Here is a 21,957-nt window from a genome sequence, read left to right as displayed (position 1 = left end):
TCTTCTTGTCATTTTGTCCAGAGGAGAATAGATGAATGAGAGAACAAAATGCTAAAAGGTTAACAACGTCCCCAGCAAATATACCGTATACAAATCAGAAAAGACCTCAAACCAGCGGAAAAGAAAGGGAAAGAAAGAAAAAAGAAAGGGGAAAAAAAAAGAGAAAAAAAGATAAAAACAAAAACAGAACAATACCAAAAAAGCAGAATATGATCAAATATGATCAGGCTAGTGCATAGATCAGTGCCACACACTAGATTTTGGGTGTATTTTGGTCTGTTAGAAAAAAGTGCCTCTTAAAATTCTAAAGGAAGAAAGACATATCTGTACAAAATTAGTGTCGATACAATAAAGGGATGGAAGACGACTGTAAAGATGAAAATTATAAAAGATTTTATAAAAGGAATTGCTAAGATGTTTGAAAAAAGAAAAGAAGATTTAAAAAAAAAAAGGGAGAGAATGTGATCAGGCAGGAGACTAGAACAAAGCCATACACTAGTGATTTAGGGTATATTTTGATCTGTTAGAAGAAAGTGTATCTCAAAATTTTAAAGAGAGAAGAACTTATATATATATATATATATATATGCGAAAAATAAGGGTAACTACTATGAAGGGATAAAATATGACTCTAAAAATGAAAAATAAAAAATGTTTTTTTTTTTTTAAAAGGGATTGATAAGATGTTGGTTGAAAAAGGGAAAAAGAAAAATAAAAAAACAGTTAAAAAATTAACTTTGATGAACTAATGAATCATGGTTAAAAAAAAGCCATGAATTCTATGTGCAGTATTTCCCCTAGCGCTGGAGTTCTCCCGTTCTCCTTGATCGGTAAACTTGGTCTTGGCTTGCTGGCTGTTTTTGTTGATCTTCTGGGGGAGGGGCCTGTTGCTGTGGTTTCCAAATGTCTTTGCCGGAGGCGGAATTGCCCCGCCCTTGTTGGTCCGGGCTAAGCAGGCTGCTCAGGTTTGCTCTCAGGAGCTTTTGTTCCCTGCCAGCTCTCGGTACAGCTCTGGAGGACCAGGGCGAAAATGGTGGCCTCCCAATCTCCACCTGGAGGAGCTGAGAACTCGGGGTCCCGCTCCTCAGTGCGCCCCCAGAGAAAAGCAGTCACTCCCGTGTCCCTGGTCTCCGGCCGCACTCCGTGCTCACCTGGCCTGTGACCGAGCGTTTCTATCTCTGGCACCCGACCCCGTGTGGAGTCTCCAAACCCAGCAGATCCCTGCGGTGCGCTTCCGCGCCGCTCCTCCCCGGGGAGGAAGGGGAGTCTCCCCAGATCTGCCGCTTGTTGGGTCCCTGCTGGAGGAGCAGTGGCCCGACTGGGCCGCGGATCACAGTTTATGGCAACTCTGAGCTGAGAGCCTGTGCCTCGGCTCTGTCTCTGCAACCAGCTTCCCTGCTCCGATACCTGGGAGCTCTGCCGCACTCAGGCACCCCCGGTCTTTCTGTGACCCCGAGTGTCCTGAGACCACACTGTCCCACGAGGGTTCCACCCCCTGCTTAGCCACTGCAGCGACGTCCCTCAGCGGAGCCGATTTCTAAAATTTCCGATTTTGTGCTCCGCGGCTCTATCACTTGCCAGAAGCGGCCGACGGAGGCCCCTCCCCCGCTGTCTATCCTCCCGAATATCACCTCATATTCACTTCTCCGCACGTCCTACCTTCCAGTAAGTGGTCGCTTCTCTGTTCAGAGAGTTGTTGCTACTCTCCTCTTCGATCTCCTGTTGAGTTCGTAGGTGTTCAGAATGGTTTGATCCCTATTCAGCTGAATTCCTGAGACCACACGAAATCTAGGTCTCCTACTCCTCTACCATCTTGCTCCTATTTTTTTTTTTAAGAGAGAGAGAGATTTGTGGCGGAGCAGAGGGAGAGAGAGAAAGAGAATCCCAAGGAGGCTCCACACCCACACTCAGCATGGAGCTGATCCCACGACCCTGAGATGATCTGAGCCAAAATCAAGAGTCAGATGCCTAACCTGAACGGACTGAGCCACCTAGGTGCCCTGGGGCATTTCTATTCTTATCTTTCCCTCAATGCACCATATAGGGCAGGACAAGTAAGAGATGCTGGTGGCATAGTAGTTGTTGGTTTAATGAATGATGAGCCTGGGAAGCACTAGGCTGGGCACAGGATTGTGGAAATGTCAACAATTGTCCAAACATTTCAGGTAGAAAGGTATCACTTCTGTTCCCCCAGAGATCGTGTGTGTGTGTGTGTGTGTGTGTGTGTGTGTGTGTGTGTGTGTGTGTCTCCATGAGTCTGGTCCTCTAAACATGTCATAAGCCCCATTAATGGAGTGTTCTGCAGTGTTTTTGAACATTTTAATGTAATATTCTTAGATTGTCTGGTTCATTTAGTAATTAGAATATATCACTCTCACAGATTACTTGAACCTTATACTTCCTTGGTTTTCAGCCCCCTCCGAGCCTCCTCCAGACCACTGCTAGTGAGACATTTGGATAAAGTTGTAAATGGATTTGCTGTATCTTTCTACCTAAGTTATTTGCAGCAGGTTTTTTGAAGCTTGTAAATATGAACTGATTTTCTTTTACATATGTGAGTCAGCCTTATTTTGGTCTTAAGTGGACTTTATGAACCTGCACGGATTAGAATAAACACTGAAGCCAGCAATCAGTTCTATATTTAGCTCTTAAACAGCTAGGATTTTCCTGTGTGTGTGTGTGTGTGTGTGTGTGTGCGCGTGCGTGCTGAATATTAAGAAAAAAGATTATGTGTGTGTACTGACTGCTGCTATGTGTGAGGCTGGTTGGCCTGGAGATGCGCCTGGCAGAATTCCTGGTCAGGGGGGGCCAGAGTCGATAGCCGATAGCCGAGAAACCTCTTTCTCTCCTGAAAGCCACTGTTTGCTTACCTGCAAAATGGGGGAGAATAATACTCCCCCATTATTGGGATATATCCCCAAGGGGGATATCCCATATTGGGCTGGTTGTGCAGATCAAAGGAAGCAGGGGATGTAAAAAGACCTAGCACAGGGCTAGTGTCTAGTTGGTACTCAGTGAATACTTAACTACTTCCAGAATCTCAGCCTTGAATGAACTTTAGCGTTCCAAAGGACAAATGTATGTGTCTTCTGCTGTGTCCCTGACAGTTCCTAAGAAGCTCTGGGCCAAATAAATAAGAATATAATACAGATTTATTACACTGGATGCAACTGTCTGACTGGTTATTTATTTTTTCAGAGTCCTGCCAGAGAACAGTTTCCACTCAAACAGTGTTGTCTTAGGTCATCATGAGTAATAGGGCAGCAAGGTGGGGGGGAGAGCAAAGGGGTGCTCAGGGTCTTTCAAGCTCGATTGCTTCGGTTTGTGTCTCAGCTCAGGCCATTTAAGAGCTCTGTGACTTTGGATGTGTCATTTAGCCTCTGTGCTTCAATCTCTTCACCTGTCAGAAGGATGCAGTAACACTGACGTTCTAGTGATCATATATATACATAATATGAATACATGTAAAATGCTGAGCGTGCCTGGTACACTGTGTTTGTCAATATTATTATTACCTTTATTATTGTTGTTAGTGGTTAAAAGAATGGATTTTGGGGGCAGAAAGATTTGGGTTTGAGTCTTGGCTCTGCCACTTACCCCCTCCATGACCTTGGATAGTTATTCAACCTTCCTAAGCCTCCGTGCCCTCCTCTCTTCTTTCAGGGTGTCTTTTATCTCCTGGGGTTATTATGAACAAGATGTGTAAAGCACTTAGCATCGTGCCTGTTGTCAAGAAAGCACAATCAGTCTTTTCTATTTTATTATCTTGAGAACTCCCCTAATTTAACACCATTCACTCAACAAATATTAGGAAAGCCTGTGCTAAGTGTGCGCTCGGTAATGGAATAAAGTTTCGTCCTTCCTTAATGAGGAAGCACGCACATCTCTTCTGTTTCGGAGGAATTATTTCCTTCCTCGACCCTAGTCAGAACACTGTAATCTTGTATAAAAAACTCTGGAGGAGAAACTAAGGTGGGGCCATTTGAATCCCCAAGGGGGACTTGGCTCTGGCAGTTGGGCCTCTCATGACGAGACCCCCAGCTACAAAGCGGTTGTACCCCTGGGACCTGGGACTGGAACTGACAGCGTAAGTACACGTGGGCATTAATGGGGTGGCCGCTCATCCGGGTCTCTGCCTGCCTTCCTGATGTTACTGTTAACCGCACTCCCTTCCACCTGCAAACTGTCCTGAGCTAGACAGTACGTGAGTGGTTCTCCATTCCTGATCTAATTAAGAAAAACAACTCCTTCCAGCTCAAAGGAGTGTGGTTGGAAGTACCACTTGGCCACCTCTGGCATTCCGGAAGGATTGAAAAGGCGAGGGGTCTCCTCTTGTGTTGTCAGGGAGGCCACGGGAGCAGAGAACCATGGACAAGACCTCTCCTTCCCTCTGCTGGAAAAGGTAGGGATGTTTATTTTCTTTCCTCTCTTTTTCCAAGTCAGTACACACTCTAGGAACTTTGTCATCCTCCTAGATTCTGCAGGGGAGTGGCTACTTACCAGAGCGGGACAAGGCGAGAGGCCAAATTAAAATGACAACAGAGCAACAACACTCAAGTGAAAGGAACAAGCAGCCAGCCTGGAGGGGAGGAAGACCCTTCTTGCCTTAATTTGAATCCTGTTGTTTCTCGGTTGTTCCTGGTTGTCATTAGAGGAGGGGCAAAGTGGAGGGTGGACAGTGTGCAGCTGAGCCTGTGTTCCTACCCCCGTGTCCTCGCTCAGTTATTGGGACAGCCCGGAGGGAGGACATGGTACAATGGGGAGGAGGCATTGGCTGAATATTTTGGAGCAGTGTTCACTCAGACTCTTATTAAAAAATAATTAAGTATAAATAGCAAAATAGAGATGTCCCAGGGTTTCAACAATGCTGATGTGTTACTTTTAGTAGCAGGAAAAACTATATTTTGTAAAGAATGATAAGACTAATAGTAAAGCTCACAGAGTGATTACTGCATGTCAGGCTTTTTTCCCCCTAAGTGTTTCATAAGCACTTTGATGTGGGAAACAAGGGCAGAAGAAAAATTATTAAATTTCCTGACTACCTACAGCCCATTGGCAAATCCTTGCAACAGGCAGAGTGACATTCCTCCAGGGACTCAGCTGCCTGGATGTTGATACTTTGCTGAGGGCAAAAGGGCAATCTTAGCCCGACCCCAGGACCCTGTAAGTCTACTTTAATATATAAAAATTCCTTTGGAAACTTCATCACTACCACCCCCCACACGTGTTGGCAATCATCCTCAAAGCAAATGACCCACCGATATACATCTGAAAGGTCTCATGACTAAGGTTTTATTGGATGGTAATAAATGACCTTTTCCCAACAATAGCTAGCCCCCTCAGGATCCTGGAAACCTTGTTTCCAAAACATCTGGGAGGCTTACGCTATCTCTAACCCCCTCACAACTTGAAAGTATATAATGGGCCACCCCTCATGGCCCCAGGGCAGCTGTTCATGCCCACAGGTCCTGTCCCCTGTGCTCTACTAAAACCACTTTTTGCACCAAAGACGTCTCAAGAATTCTTTCTTGGCCATTGGCTTTGAACCCTAACATCTTTTCCTACATCATACTTACTTGTTTAATCCTCACAACCTCTGAGTTGGAGAGATTCTCATTATCCCCAGTTTCCAGATGTGGCAACTGAGGCCCCAAAATGTTAAGTAACTTGCCCAAGGTCAAATGGCCAACCAGTGGCAGAGATTCTACCTAGGCAGTCAGGCTCCAGAGTCTAAGCTCTTAACCAAACTCTATTTTACCTCCTGGGCTGAAAGTCAGCCTGGGATTAGGAAGTTGGGGCACAGAAAGGTTAGGTAACTTGCTGAAGTCACACAGCTAGGAAGTGAGAACAGAACTCAAACTCAGTCAGCTTTGTCTAGCTCCAGAGACTTAGCAGTTACTCATGCTTTTCCTCTTTCCAAGTTGGGTTCCCTAAAAGGATTGTCATAAAGATCAAGTGAGACAAGTAGGCTGTAGGTAGGTGTGTTTAGACAACTGTAAAGCACCCTACAAGCCATTAGTCAACTAGGTATGGGGGCTAGAGGGCAAGCGGAGAGACCTTGTGTTCGAGGAGCCTCAAGGTAGAGGCTGCAGAAAAGAGACCCACTCATTTGCAGTGAGGTTGAGCAGTACAGGTGTGAGGTGTGAGGGATCTTGAGACCAGATGGGTTGGAGGAGCAGAGCATTTCCCTTCTGGTGCTAAGTGTTAAGGCCAACAGTTTAGCCCTTGTTACCTGGGATCCTGGCTCAGAGAACCCAATGTGAATAAAGCATCCTCATCAACAAAAATGTTCTTTTAGCCAAAGACATTCCATCTCCTTCCTCCCACCCACTTTTCCTTTCTCCAAGCTGCTTCCAAGCATTTCCCCAGGTTACTGGCTCTTTTCAGACACCACTGCAGAGGGGCCCTAATTTGCAACACCATATGTAAATCTTTACCTGGAGCCATGCCCGCCCACCCCCACCCCAGCTGTAAGAAACCTACAGAGCTGCACTGACTGGTGACTGGAAGTGGGACAGAGACTGCAGCTCCTTCCCTCCCAATCTTGTCCCCCCCCCACCCCGAACCCCCAAATCCTGGCATCCGCTGAAGGCCCAGCTGTCTTCCACGGGGGCACATGCTCCTGTCTTTCTCTTCACGTCCACTTATGGCACATTTCCTTGCATCTGCTCTGAACTGGCTTAAATGTGAATCCAGGGAACACAAACCCTCAGCACTCAGAACTGTAACTTTGTTCAATTTTGCTCCGTCACAACAGTTGTCTTCTTCTTCTTTTCTGCTTGCGGATGTCCTGTCAACAGAGACTAAATGACAATGTTTGGAAAGATAGCAACATTAATCACATGGAAGTGCTTTATTTTTAATCCACCACACTGCAGGCTGCCCCTAGTTATTTGTGAATATGTATCAAGCCCAAACTTTGAAATTTTGATAATTGGTTTCTTACAGTTTCATTATTTCTCCTTTTCCTCTGAGTCTGATGTGTGTGGAAAGTTTCCCAGGTATGCATCCAGTAAATGAAACCTATATATAAAGATAGGCACAGTGACATAAATTAAAATAAAGCTTGAGTTACTCATTTATTTAGTGAATATTTATGGCGTGTCTTCCTTGTGTCAGGTACTGTATGAGGAGCTAGGGACAGTAATGAACAAGGTCAGTGTCTGTCCTCACGAGCTTGCTGGCTAGCAGAATACAAGTCAATGAAAGAGCAAATAGACATTTTACACATTGGGATGAAGTCTCAGAGTGAAACAAGTATGGGTATTGTGAAAGAAAAACATGGAAGGAAAAACTCAGGAAGGGAGTGCTTTCTGATCACCGAACCCAAAGACCTCATTTTGCAGATGAGAAAAGTCAGGGATGAGTAATTTCCCCCCATCCTATACAAGTGACTTCTGGCAGATCCTCAGCTAAAGGAAGCTCTGGCCTCTCAGAAGAGAGACCGTTAGATCTGTGGTGAAGTGCACCATCTTCTTGTGATGAGTTTTCTAGGAGGATTTATCTCAAGGATATGTAAGTATATATTGTTAACACATTTCTGGGGAAATGCTAGAAAGCATTCTGGTATTCCTCTTTTTTGCATTGCTAAGGGCAGGATGCTGTGGAAGAACGAGTTCTTCCCTCTCCTTCCAGACTAACTCAGAATTCTTAGGGTGAAGTTTACTCCCATGCACTGAACAGAAGAGGCCCTAAACTCTGGATCCAAGGTCTGTTAGGTCCAAAATCCAGGTGGCTCATGCCGAGAAGGAATTGGAAGGAAAAGCAGGGCCTCTGAGTAAAGGGGTAGAGAGGTGGAGAAAATAGAAATGAAGGTGGTGCCAAGAGAAAAAGCCAGAAACCAGGAGAGCAAGCGACTGGCAAATTAGGGACAAGTACCCCCACCACTTGGCTTAGCGTGTGTACCAGCCCAAGGGACGATAATCCCAGTTCACTATAAACACCACCCCCATTTGCTTGTGCCCCCTATTTCTGCCTGTGGTCCCCTTTCCATATGAGTTTTTTTTTTTTTTTTGAGATTTATTTATTTGAGAGGGAAAGGGTGAGCACAAGTGGAGGGAGGGGCAGAGGAAGAGGGATAATCTCAAGCAGACTCCCTGCTGAGTGGGGAGCCTAACACATAGCTAGATTTCATAACTCTGAGATCACAACCTGAGCTGAAATCAAGAGTTGGACGCTTAACCAACTGAGCAACCCTGGTGCCCCTCCGCATGAGAATTCTTGAGGATGGAACCAACTTTGGTTATCTTTGTGGTCAGGTCTTCCTGACAGGTGGGGGTTATCTAGCAGCTTATTACAGAGCTGGAGAAGTCACCCCTGAGCTTGTCTCAGGGGCCACACACCCCTCTATCCTACGCTGTCTCAGCAGAGCACTTACCATGAAGGGCAAGGTAACTTCTCTTGCTCAAAAATCCTTAATCTTTCCCTATTGAATGTTATACTAAGATCAAGCTAGACATAACAAGCATTCCAATTTTCTATTGCTTTGTAACAAACTGTCCCCAAACACAGTAACTTCAAATAACTATTATTACCTCTCATGATTCTGGGATTGATGGGCTCGGTGGGGCGATTCTTGCTTGGCATCCTTCATATAGTTGCAGCCAGAAGTTGTCCAAAGGCTTCTTCACCTGCATGTCTGGTGCCTGGACTGGGATGGCTGGATCAGCTGGGGTCTAGTCAGACATCTCTCCCTTTACAAGTCCTCTCCACATGGCTAGCTTGGGCTTCCTCATGCCTGGTGGTCATAGTGTATGCATACTTCTCACAAGGCGGCCGGCTTCACCAGAAGACAGGAAGAGGAAGCTGCCAATCTCTTAAGGTCTGGGCCTGGAAACAGGCATAGTGTCACTCTGCCATTTTCTGTTGATCAAAGCAGTCACAGAAACCATCTGCATTTAAAAGGAGGGGACATAGATTCCCATCTCTCAATGGCACAAGTATCGAAGGGTTCAGGGTCATCTTTAATCTGCCACAAATCTGCTATTCCTTCCATATGGGAACACTTCATTTTTATAATGAAAGCAAACATATCTCCATTACCTTTTTTCTTTACAGGCCATCCTTGCAAGTCTCTTTAACCTTCAGATCACTTACACCCTTCCCAAACCCCATATGAGTCCAAATTGTCAAAATGCTCCTTTAAGACATGACGTCCAGGACTTGATTCATTATCCCAGATATGGCTGTCCCCATACAGATCAGGGAACTGATCAATATCTCTCTTCTGGGAAATGTAATTCTATGTATGCAACTTAAGACTGCATTCCTTTTTATCATCCATGTTATATTGTTGATCCATATTGAACTAAAATGACATTTTTATTATAAAAAGTAATTGCAGCAAATGTATAAAATATGAAACAACACAAAGAAGAAAATAAGATCACCTATATTTTCACCACTGGGAGTTAACTGCTACTACCTTTTGGATCCTTTTTCTATTAATATCTGTGTGTGTGTGTGTGTGTGTGTGTCTTTTCAGTAAACTGGTTTTTATCCACTGAAGAAAATGTTAATGAGGATTTTCCCCATGTCAGGGAATTCCTTCTATATTATCATCCATAATGATGGTGACATAGTGTACTTCGTGAGTCACCTACATCTTTTTTTGAATGAAATGCAGTTAAGCCAGGTCTTCTCCATTCTGTACTTGTGTAATTCTGTTCTTTTTTTTTTAAACTTAAGTGTAGGACTACCTTTTTTATTAAAAGTTATCTTGTTGCTTTTAGGGTAAATTATTGTAGACTGTTATGATCTTTTAAGTCCTGATTTCATCAACCAATCTCTTGCAGTTTTATATGATTTTAAAATCAATAATATGAAAATCACTGATATATCATTTTAAATAGGATAGATCCTCAGAGCATTCCCTTGGAGGCCACTTTCTGTGTTTCATTACTCCATTGATCAAACACTCTTTGGCTTTGATAATTAATCATTTTATCTGTACTATCATATGGCTTGTTTCCTCATTTGAAAACAAGAATTTTCAAAAACAGAAAAAAAAAAAGACTGCCAACTACTTTATTATTTGGATTAATTATATCTGCTATGGTCCCGTTTATGCCCATATTATCATTTTATTAAAGAAAGGAGATTGGAGTGGTTTGGTGTAACTTGTTCATAGAACCCATGCTATTCTGGAGGAAAAGAAATTCATCAACTACTAAAATCCAATTCAAATCTCCTACAATTCATGAGTGTACAGGTTGGACCTAAAGGTCTCATCTTGAGATCTCTCTCAATTTGCAGATTAAAAATAATTTCTTTTTCAGATTTAGTTTTTTTGTTACTGTTGTTTCTCTCTGTCATATGCAATTGCTGGTGGGAAAAATGGGATTAATTAGTTCCTTCAAAAAATATTTAATTGAAAAATGAACACATTTTTCTGTGTTCAAAAACCAACTACTTAATTTTCCAAGGATTAAATACAACTCATTAGACTGTAAATAATAAAACCCATTTTTAAAAATCCAGATTACTTTGCAGTTCCCCACAGTCTTTCAGAGAGTACCCCAAGTGGCTCAGCATTCTCGTCTTTAAGTCCTGGAAGCACACTTCACCATGTCTCAGTTGGGAAAAGCGATTTGGACTCATCAAAGCAGTGATGAGCTTTCTTCTTTCTCCTCATTTATCTCAGATTTCTGAACCCTGAAAAAACATTTGTTCTACCCTCTCCGTATGAAGATTAGTTTTCCTGAAATAAAGGAGGCAAAAGAGAAGTGGAATAGTTGTGCTTTCTATCTGCTGTTCTCATTACATCGTCTGCTTCAAGTAATGGATCCATTTCTTTCCTTTGTAAACGACCTGAGAGCTTGCTCATCTTATGATCCTCCACACTGCCTAATGCAACGCTTTACTTGTTATAGGTATATTAATCAGAACTCTTGGTTGTAACTCTTGATAGAAATCAAACTTAAACATCCTTAAACCAAAAAAACATAAAATATATATAGACGATCCAACAGCAGGCAAACTTCAGATACAGCTAGATGAAAAGATCTAAATTATGCCTTCAGGACCTGGATTCTTTCTTTCTCATCTCTCCTCATTGCATTTCTCTCTGATTTCATTCTGTGGCCGTCTCCCTCCATGTGGGAGCTCAAAGTCTGCATCTTGACAGCCCTGAGCTGTGAGAAAAAGGACATTCCTTTCTTGGTTGCTCAAGCAAAAGTCTCAGGGTTAGCTCTGTTTGACCTGATTGGCTTGGATTAGGTCATGTGCCTATTCCTGAGCCAATCAATCACCATGGCCATGAGCATGTGGTGCTCCAATTGGACTTACCTGAGTCATGTGACTACCCACAGTGCTTGGGGTGTAATCAGCTCTACCTAAGGGACAGTCGGGAGAGTGTGGCACTGGTACTTACTCCAGAGTAAAGTCTGAGTTTCATTATCAGGAGAATTAAGGAAGGATGCTGGATAAGCAGAAAAACACATAATCATGACAAGTTTTTAATTAAGTATTTTTTGAAGAAATTAATTAGTTCCATTTTTTTTTACCAACAGTTGACAAAGAGAAATAATAATAATAAAAAACTTAGTCTGAAAAAATTTATTTTTAATCTCCAAACTGAGAGATACCTCAGGATGAAGACCTTTAGGTCCAACCTGTACCTTCATGACTGCTAAGGGATTGTAAGTGGGTTTTAGTATTTGACCAGTTTCTTTTCCTCCAGAGTATGTGAGTTATTTTTCATTTTGTGAATTTCCTGAAAGCAAATACAACACTTCCTATCATCTGCCCTTAAACAAAAGGAGATTTTTTTACTTTCAACTAAAATAAATTTGTTACAATAGGACTCCGATACACATTAGAAAAGATGGGCTCCTAGGTTGTGGTGGCCTTGGCAGAGTTGGAATCTTAAGGATGACATCCCGCTAATGCATCCCACTTCTCTCAGTGGTTTGGTTCTGCCCTCCTAAAGTGCAACCAAGAATGGAAGTCCAGAGGCTGGTGTTCTGATGATGAGATGGCCTATTTGAAACAGTCAGTATCCAGTCAGAAAAACAGGGCACATGCTAGGTAGTCCAATAGAAGGAATTTAATATGAGGAATTGATTACAAAGGCGTTGGGAGAACTCAAGAGCCAAATGGGACCATGAGGCAACCCAGATATTAACAAAGTAGGAAGCCTCTACAAGCTCTAAGGTACAGGGAATAACGGGAGGAGATAGTGTGATCAGATTCGGGACGCTGGGGCTATCTAGCCGGACTTAGAGCACCAGGGGCTGCCCTGCAGGAACTGGATTTGTGAAAAAGACTGTCTGATGTGAGCTGTAACCAGAGAAGGGATGCCAATCAAAGCAGAAAGAAGGGGAGCAATACCTTGATTTCTCCCTCTCTTTTGCCCTCCAATCTCCCAACATGATCTCGCACTGGCTAAACCAGAAGGCAGCTAGCAAGGCAGTCAGGGAAGTGTAGCTTTCAGGGCAAAGGAAAGGAATGTATCTGAGACCAAAGCAGCAAATGAGTGACACACTGCTTGTAGCAAGATGTGAAGACTGGGGCTGTTTTCACGTGACACATTAACAGCTTTGTTATTAGTTCTTTTCTTTGTTGCAGTAAGAGGAATTGAAGGCTTTCTGCTTTGAGGAAAAGGAAACTCATATGTGCTGATTCTGATCATGGGTCTACTAGACTACCAGGGACCAAAAAATGGCAGGGAGGGAGGGGGAGAAGGAGTTTGCAAAGGAGGGAATTAAAAGAAAATGGGATGATTCACTGGTGTGACATATCTTAGAGAAGCAGTGGGGGAGTGTGGAGATTTCCCTCCAAACTGGAAAGGTAGGGAGAGAGAGTATTGTCAGTTGTTCCTTCATCAGATGAGTTCTGCTTGCTACTTCCCAGCCCTTCTGCCTGGAGAGTGAAGATCTGCGGGGTGTATCTGTATTGTTGGAACCACAGCGTGCCTTACAAAAGCCCCCTGAGCCCCAAGCATGGCATGAGATCAACAGAAGACAACCAAGAGGGGAATCTTTGGAGGGGTTGAAGTCATTCTCCATAAACTCAAGGGCAGATCATAGTAGCTGACCCTTCTATTATTCTGTTGAGGATCCTACTGGATTTGCCTCTCACTAGGGCTACCCTATGGGGAAACTGCTCAACGGTATCACCAGACCTTGCTCTCCTTTCTGTTTACCCTGTGTGTGCGTTGCCACCTGATGGGTAAGCCCAAGAAAATAAAGCTCAAAGCTACAGCTCTGAGTACTTAGTTCGGGTACAGAGTTTGAACAGTGTGCATTTAGGTAGTAAGTTCAGATAATGAGAACTGAATTGTCTGAATGTCTGTGGTTTCAGAGCTTTGGATAGTGAGGGTTTGGACAAGAGAGAGAATCCTTTATTTTAGTATTTTAACAGCTGACACAATCAAACTCCTGTGTTCTAACTGAATGTCAGTGCTGGCCATAATCCTCCCTCCTCCAGGAAGCCTTGGGAGGTTATGGCCACCCACAGGCCTTTTACCAGATCCATGGCTGCTCTGGAAAGGCAGTTGTGGTGGGAATCCATATTGAGATTTCAATTTGTGCTTTATGTTGTCATTATAAGCTACAACATAGGTTTCAAAAGCTTGTCCAAGAATATAGAACACAGACAAACCCCTGAACTCCTTTGCCTCAGGAACTTCTGTGTTGCCAGGCTACAGCAGACTTTTCCTTTGCTTCTGAAAGCCCAGGCTTTGTGAAAGGGAAACACCAGACCAGTTGTGCCTCACAGAAGCACAGCCAAGGGCCAACATCAGTGATGTGTCTGGTGGAGTCTGAACAGGATTAGTTAGTGCAGAGTTTTTAAGTTTGATGGTTGTTAAAATCTTTTAAATGGAGAGATTCTACATCTAAACCCAGTTTTCAGGCATTGTCCAGAAAATTGAGTGCTTAGTCAATATTAGCTCCACATCTGCAGTTGCTGCAATGGGTGTGTCCCCTTCAGAAGGCATGCATGTCTGTTTGGCCACGGTCCCTACCACTCCTTGTCTTCCTGACCCAGACTTGAGTCCTCTGCCGTTTTGTCATCTTCCGTCTGGTAGGTACCATTCATTTCACTACCTGCTGGGCTTCCTAGGTACTTGAGTCTCTGACTCCTGGGCTAGATCAGGGCTTTTGAAGGGGAGAGGCAGAGGCAGCTGGAGGGGAAGCTGAGTTGAGATTCTCTGAGCCTTGGAGAGGACTGGCTTCTGTGGGTCTTGTGAGGGGAAGAGGCCAACTCCCCACGTTAGGACTGCTGCGAGGTAGCTTGGGGATGCCTGGGAGACTGGAGACTGTGCCCTTGGTCATCGTGTTGGAAGAGTCCTGGGCTCAGTCTTGGATCTGTCACCTCAGATGACCAGACTAGCTTAGACCAGGATCACCCAGTTGTAATTGTGAGGACTGAAGACAAGGGGATTTTCGTCTGAAAATTTAAGATGTACAAGAACCCTGGAACTTCTGAACAGCACGTAAAGGAAGGCCCCCAGGATTACAGAACTGAATATCCTCTGGTGATATGGGCGAGAGTTCAGAACAGAGTATTGATTAAGAGACGAGACATCAACTGTTATATATTAGCCTGGGGATGTCTGGCTGTCTCTTCATGTCTCCCTGTATCAAGAGCTGGGATGAATCCCATTCTTCTACCTGCAGGGCTGGATTTATTTGGTTTGCTTATGTGCTGTCACCAAGGAGCACTTTCTCTTTGTTTTGTCATTGTGTAAAGTTGCATGCCTAAAATGATCTGGTGATGATTTTTCAAAAAGCCCCAAGCACAGGGCTCAGGATGTTTTTTTTCTTAACAGCAGATGTTTTAATAGTCTGTCTCCTTTGCACGGAGAAATATGAAGAACATTATGGAGCCACCACATATATCTGAGCATCAGCTGATGTTCCTACGGGATATTGTGGTAACTTCCTAAGTGACTTTCCATATTTTACTTTTCCAGTGCATTCCATACACTAGTCTCAATTCTTTTCCCAGCTCCTGGGAGACTAACCTGTTCATACTCAGTTTTTTTACAGTCCATCTCTGGATCCCTACACCTTCACATAAAGCCCAGTTTCTTTAATAGAGCTTTCTAGACCCCTCCTGCATCACCAGCTTCATCCCTCCACCATCATGTGCTCCACCAAACTTCCCAAATATCCATTCTCTGCTTCTCTCCAGGCTTCAGCTCAACTTGCTCCTTCAGCCTGAGGTGTCCTTTTCTTTACCTCTGCCTTTGAACCTTTGAACTTCCTATTCTATCTTCAAATCCCACCTTGAATGCTGCCTCTCTCCAAAGTCATTTCTGTTATTTCCAGTAGGTATCACAATGCTTTGGATCTCTATCCTCACACCTTCCCTAAATTACTATATATATATGCCCTACGCCTGCTCCCCCCATCCGATATCCAGAACTCTTTAAGAGCAGCAGAGTAACACCCCTCAAGAGAATTTGGGCAAAAGGCAAATGAGAAGAATCTTTTGATAATTAAATTACAAAACCAACCTAATGGGCCAGCAAAGTCACATATAAAGACAACTTAAGTGGTCAGAATGATTCCTGGTTCAAAGTGTAACTTGATGGAAGCTTTTTTTTTTTTTTTATTATTACGTTATGTTAATCACCATACATTACATCATTAGTTTTTTATGTAGTGTTCCATGATTCATTGTTTGTGTATAACACCCGGTGCTCCATGCAGTATGTGCCCTCTTTAATACCCATCACCAGGCTAACCCATCCCCCCACCCCCTTCCCCTCTAGAACCTTCAGTTTGTTTCTCAGAGTCCATCATCTCTCATGGTTCGTCTCCCCCTCCAAATTCCCCCCCTTCATTCTTCCCTTCCTGCTATCTTCTTCTTCTTTTTCTTTTTTAACATATAATGTATTATTTGTTTCAGAGGTACAGATATGTGATATGTGATACAGATATATATTCAACAGTCTTGCACAATTCACAGCACTCACCATAGCACATACCCTCCCCAATGTCCATCACCCAGCCTCCCCATCCCTCCCACCCCCACCACTCCAGCAACCCTCAGTTTGTTTCCTGAGATTAAGAATTCCTCATATCAGTGAGGTCATATGATACATGTCTTTCTCTGATTGACTTATTTCGCTCAGCATAACACCCTCCAGTTCCATCCACGGCTTTGCAAATGGCAAGATCTCATTCCTTTTGATGGCTGCATGATATTCCATTGTAGATATATAGATGGAAGCTGTTTTTAAAATAGCATTAATCACATTGTAATCTGGGGCTGGTGGGGAAGCTTATGTGCATGGAAGAATCCACTGTCTTATTATATCTTCCTCTGGATGGTTTGCATCATAAATGAGCATATTTGTTAAGGTTCTGAGAAGTCTTATACTAATAAGCCCTTTTTTCACTTTGTTGGATATAGTATTTCTTGAATTTATATGACATTTTTCATACAACATTATGAAACATTTTTTCATAGAATACCATTACTATCTGCTGGGCTAAAGAAATCATGTACCACTCAGAAGGGGAACTGGTCTATATTGAAGCTGGAAAAAAGAAAAACAGAAGGACCAATGCTGTCAGTGTCCATCCACGGACATTTGAAGGAGATGGTGTCTTGGCCCAAAGTCTGGGCTGTTGCATCCTGCAGTTGGTGGGTTCTTTCCAGGGAGATAACACCATGTGTCCCCTTGACTTGATATTGTAGGATCATTTGAGTTGGACAACTAATTTCCCTTACTCTCACTTTATGCTCATCAGACAATCTGATTATTTAGTTTCCAAAGTAAATTTCTTACATGAAAGAAATAATCTGGCCCGAGGGCAGAACATTTAACCCCCTTGCAGTTCTGTGATGGTGGTAAATTGGCATTCTGGGCTGTACATCAGTCCCTTGTGACCTTGACTAGTGACAGTCCATCCCTGAGATCAGACACATTTCAGAACCTACAAGGCTGTGGATGATATCCTAGTGCTATGGTGAAGGACAATATCAATGCCTAGCATTTACGAGGCACCATTTCAGTTATCTGTTGCTGTGTAACAAATAACCACTTAGTGGCTTAAATCAAAAACAATCATTTTGGTCCCCACCCCGCCACTGTTTCTGTGGATCAGGAATTTGGGAAGACTTAGCTGAGCAGTTCTGGCTTGGATTGTGGTCAATGACTAGAACAGCTGGGGGTTGACTGGCATCTCTCTGTCTTCATGTAGACTCAGGACTTCTCCATTTGTTCTCTCCATGTGAGCTGTTTGGAGCTTCCTCACGATGTGTCATCCTCAGGGCTCCAAAAGCAAGATTCTCAGTGAACCAGTTGGAAGTGCTCTCAACTTTTCTGATCTTGCTTCAGAAATCACATCAGTTCCATTTACCTGTTATTTGTTATAGGAGAGTTACAGGCCCATCCAGACTTCTCAAAGGGGAGTCTAGTTGGGGAAGTCTAGATGGGAAAATGTCATGGTTTTAAAGAGCATGTGGGGTGGGAGATAATGTTGTGGTTTCCTTTGGAAAAGGAAACGTTTTCCTTTGATGCAAGGACTTACTATATTCAATGGCTTTGGTAAATCTCTCTCTCTCTCTCTCTCACGCCCCCCCCCCATTTATTCCTCACAACAAATCCACAAGATAATTCGTATCATTCCCAATTTTTACACAGGTAAAGTAATTTGTCCAGGAACCTATAGTTGGTTAGTTATAGGGCTGGATGTTGAAACCAGTGTGCATTCTTAAACAATATGCTCCACCACCTCCTGGTGAAACAAGGTAAATGGCACGTGAGGAAGTTCCTGGCAGTCTTGTCAGCTAGCCTTCCTAGTGACTCCTACCTCACTGTGCATGCTAAGTGTGGTGGCAGGATATTTCAACATGTTGATCAGAATGCCCTCCTCCTTAAACTACCACATTCCTTTACCTGTGCTCTGAGGGTCTTCCCCTCATGGAAACCCTGCCTGCTCCTCACCACCTCTGGTCCAATAATTACATACAAGTCCTCCCTTTATGGAACCAGAAAACAAAAGTCACATTATTACATTTTTGAGTTTTTGTCGATGGAATAAAAATGTCCCAGTACTACTAACAATGTTGGTGCTCTGCCCAGGTCCCTCTGTTAGTGTTCCTGAGCTTCTAAGTCAGGACCTGTGGCTTCTTTTCAGAGACCTGCCCTTGCCCACCCGGAGCTTGCTCTGCCCAATCATATGAGGAAAGAGAAGAGAACTTATGTCCCTTCAAGTTGGTCCTTCGCCAATGCCTAAAGAATTGGGATCATGAGGACCAAACCCTCTGTTCTCTGGTTGGGACAACCCTGAGGGTTTAACTTACACTCCAGAGCACCCCTGAGGGATCAGGGCAAAGCTATCCTCCACGGGACTTTCATGAAATTGCACCCTTGGCTTCTCCTCCCTTTTCTCGTTTCCCCCACTTCCCTGGAAGTACTGCCTTTGGAAACCACTCCGTCTGCTTCTGGGGAACCTGACACCTCAAATCGGAAAGGAGAAGGGGAAGGAGCTGGAGAAACTTCTTCAGGACAAGCCCAGTCCTTTGCCAGATCAGAGAGTTACAGAGAATTTGGGCCAGCCTGGCCTGTGTCTTGTCCTTCAGGGAGTAGACTCTCCCCTTTAGCCAAATGACAGGAGCTGTGCAGTCTGACAGCCATAAGCATAATGTTCTGGACCAGGAGTCCGTCCCCCGCCGCCCCCCGTCTAACCTGCCTTTTTACACCCCATTCAATGGGACAAGCCCCCTAGAATGCAGCTTAAAGGGGTGGTGGTTGTCTGAGGAAAGGCCTCCCCCCACTTTCCATTATACTTGACCAGGGTGATACTGGATGGAACCGACATGCCACTGAGCCAGGGAGGAGTTGGAACCCACATGGAACTGGAGTTAGACTTCTTGAACCTAGCTCAGCCCCCAGATAGCTCCGTGACCTGTTTTTTTCATGTGCAGTATAGTATCTGAGATCCCTCCAGCTCTAAATGTCTGTGCTTTCAAATGACATGTTCAGTGCATCCTGAGAGCTTATAATCTTCTTAGGGAAACACAATACAATTAAAGGGCTGTATATAGCACAAAGCTGAAACTGGTCCAATTAAGAGGAAAAAGGCATGGTGCAGAAAACAAGTACAGGGCTGATTAGGAAGGTTGGACCTCTGTGGGACAGTCTTCAGCAAAGGGTTCAAGGAAGAATCTGCGAAGGGCCTTGGAGGTTGACTATTGCTTGGATGAAGGAAGGGAAAAGCCACCATAGTCTTATTACCTGTGTGTGCAATAAGGGAGAGGCAAGGGAATGGAATCCTGGTTATCATCTAATTGCTGTTCCAGTTCTAAGTGAATAGAACACACACACTGCTCCGGTTATAATATGCTAGTTATTTACAGGGCTGTATTTCCATTCTCCCTGGCTTAACACACATCACTGGAAATCTGACATTCGGAATTGGCTTTTCCAACCCCCTAAATTTTAATTAAAGTAATTATGTTACTAACAGAAGCTGTAATTTATCTTCTCTCTGTGTATACAAAGAGGGAAAAAAGGCAACTTTGGCCAAGCACATTTTCCCTGCATCCTATTGCTGGTTTGGTGCTGGGGAAGGGGGGATGTCTTTGTTTTGGGGGGTCCAGAGAACCATACCGCTTACCGGTCTCTTCTCTCTGCAATGCAGAGGGCCCTGTTACAGCTCTTTGGAATAACTGTGCTATGAGAGCCTCAAAGTGGGCTGAGCTGTGTCATTCAGAAGCAGCGTCTGAGCTAATGGGCAAGTCCATGTTCTAGCAAAGTCCTTTTGGCACAAGGCACTGTGTGTGTGCATGCACGTGTATTTCTGGCATTGGCGGGAATAAGGAACTCATTGATTTAGATGAGAATTTTCCATGCAATTAACTTCTTCCATCTTAAAGCAGGTGCTGAAGGGAACCACTGGGCCAGTCTGCTTAGTAAATACCCATCCCCAGATGTAGAGCAATTCAATGGAAACAATTACACTGGGTCAATTAAGCAGAACTCAGACCTCCTCCTGTTAGCCTGTTTGAATTTTTTATTTCCTTGCGTCAGGTTTGCTCAGGATTTAAACTGCTTTACCTCTGGGAAAGGGAGCCTCTAAGGAAACATCACTGATTTGTATGGTGGTGGTTGTTGCTTGAGAAGGTGGCCCTGCTTTCCAGGCAAGAGCACTTGGGCTGGGCCACAGGCAGACCTGGGCTGGGTGCTGGTTCCAGCACTTAGCAGCCCTCTAAACTTAGGCAAGTTACTTACCTCTCTAAACCTCAGTTTTCTCATTTTAGGAGACCTTATATCCCCATTCTTTCATGAGGATGAATTGATAAAATGCTGGTAAAACTCTGAAAAAAAGGTCCTGGGATATAATCAATGTTCCATAAGCAGCAACTATTGTTATTATTGTTATCAACAGAAAAACTGGGTATTATTATAACGGGGCCACCTATGATGACCCAATGGAAAACCTTTATAAAAGCTGGCATGCAAAGAGCTAATTACGCTCAACTCCAAACATGCAGAATTTAAAGACACCAATATGTGAGGTTATGAAATGGAACAATTAGGGGGTGATGAAAGGGATGGACGAAAGAAGGAACACCAGAATTCAATGAATTCTAAAGACCCTTGGCTGCAGAGACAGTCCATTTGTAGATTTCTGATGGCATGTCACAAAGGCTGGGAGGGAGGCTGTGAAACTAAGCCTTGGGGACCATTGTCGGGTTGAAAATGAATCAGAAATGAAATGACATCACCTCTAAAACGATAAGGCAAATCAGTAAAAAAATGCAATCTAACTGACAAAAATTCTGTTTTTCGCACAATAATAGTATTTATTGAGAGCTTACAGTTTGACAGAGGCATTTATGTGGATTCCTTATTTAATCCTTACCATAATCTATAAGGTTGGTTCTATGATTATCTCAGTTTTACAGAAACACAACCCTTCAGAGATGTGCTTACTACAGAAAATGAAAGGTCACTTACTTCTTAAAGAGGTTCCCTTACAGGGCGCCTGGGTGGCTCAGTTGTTTAAGCGACTGCCTTCGGCTCAGGTCATGATCCTGGAGTCCCGGGATCGAGTCCCACATCGGGCTCCCTGCTCAGCAGGGAGTCTGCTTCTCCCTCTGACCCTCTTCCCTCTTCATGCTCTCTCTCTACCATTCTCTCTCTCTCAATAAATAAATAAACAAAATCTTTAAAAAAATAAAAAAAAAAGAGGTTCCCTTACAGCTTGAGAGAGTGTAGACCCACCAGAAGCTTCCATGTGGGAGGGGCTTACTTAAACTCTGGAGAATGTGGATTGGGTTGTATTCATACACTCATTAAACAACTACAAGGTGCCAGAAACTGAGTTTGGTGTTGAAGATATAATGATGAACAAAAAAGGAGGTGTGATCAGCTTCTGAGAAGATGGAGCAGATGTACTTTTTTCCTCATACCTCCTGCTGCTATGTACAACAAAACCCCTAAACATTGTATGCAAAACAAACATAAGAAGACTCTGAAAGGTGGGAAGAAGATGGCAGATCAGTTAGAGACCTTGGGACCCAAGGAATAACATGTGAATTCTGTTTTTGTTTCTGGTTCTTGGTTTTATTTTTTTGTTTTTGTTTTGTTTTGTTTTGCCTCAGGTATCCCAGACTTGGAGATGAAGATGCCCTCTACTTGGAAATGCCCACGTACACAGACAATACAAATCCTGCTCTCCCTAGCTAAAGGACTAGAAAAGGGGCAGCTTGGCAAGACAGAGAACTTTTAGACTATAAGAGCTTTACTCCAGCCAAATACCACAGAAAAAACTCTGGCCTCACTTCCACCCATGCCAGCAAAGGCTCAATGGGGACCCTAGACTCCTACCCTCTTGAGGCTGTAACAAGGTGTTCCAACCCCTGCAGGAATAGTGTCAGAAAAGGCTATGGAGGAAGCCAAGACTTTCACCTGCTCTAGGCGGTCATGAGGCTTCCCCATCTCTACCTGTGATGTCAGTGGAAACCACTTCTGCCCCCCAGCAGCCATGA

The sequence above is a fragment of the Callorhinus ursinus genome, unplaced genomic scaffold (assembly GCF_003265705.2).
Source record: "Callorhinus ursinus isolate GAN/ISIS: 27379988/994484 unplaced genomic scaffold, GSC_fseal_2.0 scaffold20, whole genome shotgun sequence".
Classification (NCBI taxonomy): Eukaryota; Metazoa; Chordata; class Mammalia; order Carnivora; family Otariidae; genus Callorhinus; species Callorhinus ursinus.
Note: the sequence above shows the minus strand (reverse complement) of the source record.